Raw genomic sequence first — 9572 nt, 5'->3', positions numbered from 1 at the left:
CTTGTTCCTCAATGAAGGGCTAATATGCAGCTTGATCTTCAAAGAAGGGCTTCCGGTGTTCAAGTGGCGTGTTCCTCAGCGCGGTATACGCAGTACAACTGCGGGCGTGTTCTAGACGATATCCTGGCGAGACTTCGGCAGAGCTTCAGTATGCAGATTTCCAGAGCCCTTAATTCTTGAAAATGAAACCACTATTTATAGTGGTGAGGGTGAGGGAAAATCTCCAACCAACTCTTAATTCCTTATTTAATTTAATTATTTTAATTAAATTAAGGAACGTATCGGGACACCATTGCGTCCAGGTTCATGATTTCATCAAATTTCCAAATAATATCAAATATCCAAATTCCTCAAAATTATATAATCCACATATAATTTTAGTGGGCCAAGACCAAGTCAAACCCGCTATATGCAACCCAATTAATCCAAGCAGCCTGGTCCGATTTAATTAAATATTCCACCAACTTAGGCCAAACAATCCAACATTCAATTACATTTAATTAAGTAATTAAACCAATTAATTATTTAATGGGCCATTTAATTAACCCAATTAAATAAATATTAGTCCAATTAACTTAATTAAAGTAATTAATTTAAGAATTAAATATCCACCACGGTCCAACAATATTATTTAAATTTTCAATGCTTACAATATCTTTCTCAAATCCCAAAAGCAATTCCTTTCAACCGTAGGATTTTATCACAATCATCTTAGCCATTAATTGGTATTCATATACTTCCAACACACAATCCAAGATCTGACATGATATCTTTCCCAAATCCCAAAAGCAATTCCTTTCAACCGTAGGATTTTATCACAACCATCTTAGCCCTTAATTGGTATTCATATACTTCCAACACACAATCCAAGATCTGACATGATGTCTTTCCCAAATCCCAAAAGCAATTGCTTTCAACCATAGGATTATATCACAACCATCTTAGCCATTAATTGATTTTTGCTTTCACTCTATATAATAGTACACCACCAAATCAGAAACCACAACTCTTTGAATTCTCTATTCTATATTCCTCTCCATCCTCTTTTTAAAAATGTCCAAGGCACGCACAGTTCGAACTAGTTCATACTCTATTGAAGAAGATAAACTCCTTTGTCATGTGTATGTTAATATTTGCCAAGATAAAGCTACGGGTCATCATCAAGCTGGGGACGTATTTTGGACTCGTATTATGAATGCTTATCATGAAGCGCTACCAGCAAATGTTGGAAGCACTCGATCATTGAGGTCAATTACGTCCCGGATGCAAACTATAATGAAAGCTGTCGCCAAATTCAGAGGATGTATTGTACAGGTTGAGAACTTGAATCCGAGTGGAGCTTCAGAAAAAGACATTGTGAGTATTTTGTGTTTATATATAAATTGTGAATACTTTGAACGTTTGTGTTATTTACTTACTTTAATTGTGGTTTATAACATATTAATAGGGCAAGAGCACTAATGGAACAAGATGCCAAATTTAAAAATGGTTTTAAATTTGATCATGTATGGCCTATTGTTAAAGACTTGGAGAAATTTCAAAGTCCTTCGGGTAGAGAACCAAGTGTTGCAAGTCGAAAGCGAAGTTCTGACATTGAAGGTGCAGAGTCACAAGGCGATAAGTCAATAGGTTCATCATCGTTTTGCCTTAACTTAGACAATGATTTCGAAAGTCAGGGCTTGAACAATGAATGTCCTACCGGACGTAACAAGGAAAAAAAGTAAGAAGCAAGCATTTGCAGAATGTCATTGTTATTTTGCCAAAGTCACAGAACATAATGAAAAGATCGCACAAATGTTCGAACAAAGTCAAACTCAACTCCAACAAAATTATGAGCTTCAAATGATAAAAGCTCAAAATGAAGCAAAGCAACTACAGTTGGCGGAACAACAAGAAGATAACAGAATCATGAGCATAGATGTTGATTCCATCACAGATCCAATAAGGCGTGATTGGCTTAAAAATACAGAAAGCTCGTCAACCACTTGGAGGAGAAGAATCAAGCAGTCAGTTTACTCAATATTTTAATCATTTGGGAGGAAATGATGCTGGCCTAGGAGATTATTGAATTAAGTATGTTTAAAGTAGTTTTAATTAAGTTTTATGTGTTTGCTTTAAATTAAGTATGTTTAAAGTAATTTTAATTAAGTTTTATGTGTTTACTTTAAATTAAGTATGTAATTTGCTTTAATTTTGTTATAATTAAGCTTTATGTGTTTTCATTTTTAATTAATCTATGTTCAATATTAGACTTATTTTAATCGTCTTGATGAGATCTTTCAAATGATATAATTCATTTTAAATAATATAAAATTTATAGTTAACAATTTAACAAAATATACAAATATATTAAAACAAAAAAACAAAACACAAAAGGAATTAAACAAAAAAGAGGGGTCAAAATGAAGAAAAAAAATTATACAGATTTGGCGCACTGTGAACATTACTGCGCCAAATTTGGCGCAGCACTGTGAACAGTGCGCCAAATATTTGGTGAAATGGTACCCCTTTGGAGCTGATTTGCGCTATTTCTTTTTTGTGTTTTGGTGGAATAGAGGCCCGTTGGAGATGGTCTGAAGATGTGAAGAATGCAAAGATCTGTTTGGTTTGGGGGGTTTTCTTGCTGTGAACACAAATTTAGGAACTAAATTCCACTTCACCACACACTTTTGTTTTAATAAAATAAAATTACAAGCAATATGGATTGGCAACCTCTAGAGGTAACTTGTAAGAAAAATTCATTGAACAATTTTAAGGGGTAAGAGTGTCTAATTACAATATGTTTGAGATGGTGGGGTGAATTGAACACTTTGAGATAGTAGATGTGTATATTTGACTCTTCTACCTTTAATTTAATAAGAGTAAAATAGAGTACTAATTATGCCAACCTTGATGGGGATGACGTTTGTACTTAAGACCTTTTTTATTGAAATCAACGGTGAACTAACAGAAATTAACGGTAAAGATAATATTTAATGGAAAGTTAACGGATAATCATATTCATTAAGGATAAATTAGAAAATCTTAAGGAAAAATTAAAATCTGATCAATCTGAACCATTCATTTGATTAAAAAATCTTACCACCATTTTTTTACCCTTGGCCTAACTCTCTTGGGCTCTTATTAGTGTACTAGTTTTTCTACGCACTTTGCGCGAATGGGATAATGCCCAATGGTTCTTTTTAAATAAATATTTCAAAGTATATCAATGCAATATTATATAGAAGATGTTCATGCATAGGTAAACAAATATTGAATTTGTTTATTTAAATCAGTAATTTAAAGTATATAAATGCAAGATAATATATGAGAGATAGAGTATATATAACTGTCACAACAATAAATGGAATAAGGTTCAAATTGGCCACTAAACGTAACCTGAAAATGCAATTAGGTCATAAACGAAAAAAAAAAAAAAAAAAAAAAGTGCAATTAGGCCACTGAATACTCCAAATGTATGCAAATTCACCTTATAGCAGGTTACCATCAATTTTAGAAGATTACCTGCTTACGTGGCAGCTGAGTTGGCTTTTAATAATTTTTAATAATAAATTTAAAAAAAAAATTAAGAAAAATGACGGGTTGGCTACCCCGTCTGTTTTATTTTTATTTTTTATTTAAATTTTTTCAATTTTTTAAAAAATATTATAAAAATTTATTAAAATGCCTACTCAACTTCCACGTAAGTAGGTAACCTACTAAAATTGATGGTAACCTGCTATCCGGTGAAATTGCATACATTTGGAGTGTTCAGTGGCTTAATTGCACGTTTTTGGAGTGTTCAGTGGCCTAATTGCATTTTCATGTTACGTTCAATGACCAATTTTAACCTTATTCCAAAATAAATATTTACAACTTTGAAATAACGCTAGTCTAAATACTTAGTTTAAAAGTGATAGTCTAAATAAATACAACTTTTGGTTTAAATTTCTCTAATTCTCGTTTGGGTAGCATTGTCATTGTCTTCATCTTCAGTACATGTCTTCTTTTTTTAAATTTTTGTTATTGGTAGTATGTCATGTGCAATTAGGTTATTGTTGGTAGCACAGATGGATTCATCATATAATGAGATTATGGTGTAGGAAGCTTTAGATTTGCCTTGTTGTGTATATGACTGGGATTTTAGTTGTGTTATGAACTATTTATCTTACAAGCACATGTTGATATTTGATAGTGGTAGTAATTTCCGCTACATGTTTCATGTGTTATGAGATGTGTGTCATACGTTATCATGTCAAAGTATTGAACACAACATTAATATTTATTATATTTGTATAAAATACTTGGTTAATAAATAAATAAATAAATAAATATAAATAAATATATATATATATATATATATATATATATATATATATATATATATATATATATATATATATATATATATATATATATATATATATATAACATATTTTGTATTATAACTTTGATATTTAATTACAAGATAATGTAAAAAGAAGACAATACATAATGTAGTGAATATAATAAATTAATAAATTTGTAGGTAAGGAATCTTTGAATTGTATAAAATAAAGATAATATAATAATGAAATTATATCTCTATTTATTTTTTTTTTATAATGAATAATTCATTTTAAATAGAGGCATTATAGACATCTAATTCTAAATTAATTAAATGCATATGTATTATTTTTTTATTCTAAATGAATTAAATGTATAAGTATTATTTTTTTGTTGTAGCTACTAATTAATTTTTTTATTTAATAAGAGCAATAAAGTGGCATACATACTTTTCATCCACAATAATGAAATCATTGATTTTTTAATTTTCATTTGTTGTTGAGACAAATTGTTTTGAGAGTTTGTCAATGACAATTGCTATCAATAGAGGATGATAATAAATAATTTAAATTATCAAGTTACAATATATATTTTTATAATAATATAGTAAAAATTAACTTATAAATTTCAATTCTTTAGAAGTTTTCATGCACGGATAAAAGCATAATTGAAATATTAAGTTTTGTTGTCAATAATCAAAATATGATTAATTAAACTAAAAAAAAAAAAAAAAAAAAAACTTAACTTAAATTTATTTTTTTAAAATGAAAGAAAATCAAAAGATTTTCAAAGTTCCTGGTTTATAATCATTGAATGCTATGTATTTAGATGAACTAATTATTTGACCAAAGTTTATATTAAATTTTATATTATATTTTTTTTAATACTTTGTAACATATTCGTAGTATATGTTTAAAAATTATGCCAACTCTAATTGGAATGTGGTTCGACTCTAAGACATTTCTTATAGAAATTAATGAGTAAGTTAAAAATAATAAATTGTTAACGGAATATTCCGTTAAAGAAAATTTATACTAACGGAATTTAAGATTATTTAAGGGAAGAAAATAATATAATAAAGGGTAAATAAGGAAAATCATTAAGAAATACTAAAATCAAAATAATATGAACCATTCATTTTAAGAAATAAAATGACCGACATTTTTTTATTCCAGTTAAGGATCTAACATTATTGGCTCTTATTAAAATTGTAGATGTATATATATATATATATATATATATATATATATATATATATATATATATATATATATATATAGAACAAATTGCACTTTTGGTCCTGTGAGTATTAGGGTACTGGCAATTTGAGTACGTGACTTTCAAAACTCCCAATTTAAACCTTTAACTATGCATTTTTTGGCAGATTTGGTCCTCCGGACCAAATTGCCGGCCAATTTTGGCCGGAAAATGATTTAATGGTTCGAATTATTTTGTGATGAGGGTAAAAACGTCATTTCACTCCCTTCTTCTTCATTCTCCCTTTCTTCTTCGTTCTTCTTCTTCTTCTTCTTCATCCTTAACCTTTACAAGCAACCCACCCTTCATCCTAAGAGTCAAAGTTAGCTCAGAAACATGAAGTCCTTCGGTTATCACTCCGTTAAACGAATTCTGTGTTGATTTCTTCTTCTTTCTTATATTCTTCTTTGCTGTTGTTGTTGAAGATTGCAATCAGTTTCCAAGCTGAATTTTTCTGGAGACTCTGTGTTCATGTTTTGATGATCGCCTGATCGGGGAATAGGTCGGTATTTGTGTGAACCACTTCTTTTAAAACTGAAAATTTTCTCAAGAAATCCAACGAAGAAGCTAAAAGAAATGCTTTTTCCGTTGATCGAATGTTGCTTCGCATTTTCTCGAGCTAATTGTGTGATATCTGTTTTTAGCCCTTTTTTTCGTTGGAAAATGCGTGAAATTTCTGTACGAAATGGAGATTTGAATGTTTGTAGAGCACTACTCTGTAATTATCTGCAGAATCGTAATGAGTTTTGTGGCCATTAATTCGCAGTGAATGAAGATCTTTCTGAATTTCTCATTCTGTCAAATCCCTGGTTTGTAGATATTTGTATTTTACTCTTTTTTAAAATAATTATTTGAGCTCCTTTTCCATTTCTCAGAGGTTTTGTTAGGTGAAGAATCAGATTCTCTTTTCATAAAGGATTTCATGTTTCACTTTCCTTCGGTTATAACGGAGTGATAACCGAAGGACTTCATGTTTCTGAGCTAACTTTGACTCTTAGGATGAAGGGTGGGTTGCTTGTAAAGGTTAAGGATGAAGAAGAAGAAGAAGAAGAAGAAGAACGAAGAAGAAAGGGAGAATGAAGAAGAAGGGAGTGAAATGACGTTTTTACCCTCATCACAAAATAATTCGAACCATTAAATCATTTTTCGGCCAAAATTGGCCGGCAATTTGGTCCGGAGGACCAAATCTGCCAAAAAATGCATAGTTAAAGGTTTAAATTGGGAGTTTTGAAAGTCACGTACTCAAATTGCCAGTACCCTAATACTCACAGGACCAAAAGTGCAATTTGTTCATATATATATATATATATATATATATATATATATATATATATATATATATATATATATATATATATATATATATATATATATATATATATATATATATATATATATATATATCTCAGGGTACCGAGCCTTGCCGTTTTGGTCTAAAGGCGGCCAAAACTCGGCCGGCCGCCAACTCGTCCAACTCGGTCGAGTCGACCGATTTCGTCCGATTTTGACCTTTTTTTGGCCAATTTCGTCCGATTTTGATCGATTTTGACCGATGTCGTCTTTCATTAATTATTGATTTTAATATCATTATGACGTTATGACTTATAAATTATCATTATTTCATTTATTTAAATGTGTTATTTGATTGAATGTTGAAAACAAGGTCATTAAAATTGTCAAACGACAAGTCTATCACTATTTTTTAAAATTTTTTTGTTGCCCGCCTAGGGTGTAGGCGCTAGGCGCTAGTCAGGCGGCCCGACTAGCGCCTAGCGCCTACTGCAACCATGATATATATATATATATATATATATATATATATATATATATATATATATATATATATATATATATATATATATATATATATATATATATATATATATATATATATATGGATATTTTGACTTTGTAATTTGTGCTATGTTTGTAGTGTTTTTATGGTATTGTGTTTGTATATTTTCTTATGGATTTATTATTATAGGCATTATTTTAATTGAATTTATTATTATATGTATTATTTTAAAGTTTTAAAATTTTAACTTAAAAAACTTCGGTTAACTGAAAAAAATTCGGCTCAGTTAATTCAGTAATATAACGTTCAGTTCGTTTAACGGTTAAACCTTTAAAAATTTTGGTTAAAACGGTTCGATTATGCGAATGCACACCCTTAATGGAGAAAGGAAGACAAGGAAAATAAGAATAGATAAAATTGCCCATTGAAGCACCAACACTTCAAGACATATCCGATCAACCATGAAATTAAGGTAATCCTCAAATCAAAATGATAACTGCGGATACCTTAACCATAAAAGCAAAGCTATTTTAACTACATCCCTCCAACTTAAAAAAAAAAAAAATCTCATGAACTCAATTGCAACACTTTGGGCTCAATTATGCACAAACTGGAATTTATAGCATTAGTGTGAAAAAAAAAAAAAAACAATGAAGAAAAAAAAAGAACAAACAACAAATATGTCCCCCAGTCATACAGTGACACATGCATATACAGAGGAATGAGTGTGAATATACGAACGTACAACAACTAGAATAAAGAGAGGGGAAGTAAGAACCCGAATGTGGTGGAGGAGAGATAATATGAGTAGAGGAACAAAGTAAATTTTTGAGAAGAAATTAAATATAAGGTAGCAATTATTCTGTGGTGCCTTTACCCTACATGAAGTCTTTAAATAACTACATACTTCCTAAGTAATATTCCAAAAGTAAATGGAGATAAATCATGAAATTCTTAATTATATATGTAATCATAGAGATAAATTAGTTTGAGTGTGCTCTGAGGCCATGAGTTTATCATTTTTTCATACTCTTTTTTCTTCATGAAATTTCATGTTGCGAAGTAGCACAAAGTTGAGGATAAAATTACCTCATAAGAAAATTAAAGGTCAAAACTTTCTCCAATGAAATTATAAGTTAAGATTCAAGCCTGTCAATTCTAATTTCCTAGCCTAAGGAACTCACTACCTCAAATCTTTTTATATTTGTTCTAATTCTTATACAAACATCAATTTAACTCCAACAAAATTACCCTAAATTAACAAAATTAATCAATAAATTCACCTTTGATGAATAAAATTAGAAGAAAGCATGCAACAATCACTCCACTTCAACATTGAGACGCGATCAACAATCAAACTCATTCAATCCCTTTAATGACTTCAATCCTTCAACCGAATCTCTGCTTTGAATATCTTATTTTTCCTTTTGATTGCTTAAATCCTTCAACGGAATCTCTACTTACTGTTATCTTGTTTTAATAACAGTATCTCTTAGGGAGATCAAATAAGTGAAGGAGAAACTTATCTCGTTGATTATGATAGTAGATTAAGACTTAGATTCTTTCGCGATGAAGGAGGAAATGTGGTTGCATATAATACCAATTTTGGTCCCATGAGTATTAGCAAAATTATGATTTTGGTCAACATGTTTAATTCCTACCAATTTTCATCCACGATTATTGTTTTAGTACCAATTTTCATCCACAACTATTATTTTAGTACCAAAATTCATCACAACGGTCACCCTCCGTTTAAGACTTGCAGAAATCTAAAAATTTTAAAGATATTTTCATCCTTTTCAACTTAAGATTCCAATTTGAGCATGAATAAAGGGAGTTAAGCCCTAAGATCAATCCCAAATCGCAGTTCTATTCCTCATCCTACCTTAATTTGAGGAGAAGAATTGCGAATTGGGATAGATCTTAGGGCTTAAATCTTTTTATTTATGCTCAAATTGGATCATAATTTGATAATGACAAAAATACCCTTAATAGTTTCATATTTCGACATGTCTTAAACGAATGGGTGACCAACGCGATGAATTTAGCACTAAAACAATAGTCGTGGATGAAAATTGGTAGGAATTAAACATGTGGATCAAAATTGTCATTTTGCTAATATTTGTGGGTCCAAAATTGGTATTTGCTCATTATTTAACAGTAACGGAATATATGCTTGGGCATTTTTGTCTAAAAAAAATGATGTACAATATTG

The 9572-nt window shown here is 30.0% G+C and overlaps 1 long non-coding RNA gene across 1 annotated transcript; it reads right to left on the bottom strand.

Moving 5' to 3' along the window:
- Positions 1 to 1011: 1011 nt before the first annotated feature.
- On the bottom strand, positions 1012 to 8779 carry LOC109163345. The gene is made up of 3 exons (XR_002051259.1): positions 8641 to 8779; positions 8106 to 8107; positions 1012 to 1043 (listed from the first exon to the last, which is right to left on the bottom strand). It is a non-coding gene; the product is annotated as an uncharacterized LOC109163345 (long non-coding RNA).
- Positions 8780 to 9572: the final 793 nt, after the last annotated feature.

This window comes from Ipomoea nil, unplaced genomic scaffold (assembly GCF_001879475.1).
Source record: "Ipomoea nil cultivar Tokyo-kokei standard unplaced genomic scaffold, Asagao_1.1 scaffold3017, whole genome shotgun sequence".
Taxonomy (NCBI): domain Eukaryota; kingdom Viridiplantae; phylum Streptophyta; class Magnoliopsida; order Solanales; family Convolvulaceae; genus Ipomoea; species Ipomoea nil.
This window is presented reverse-complemented; position numbering and strand designations above follow the sequence as displayed.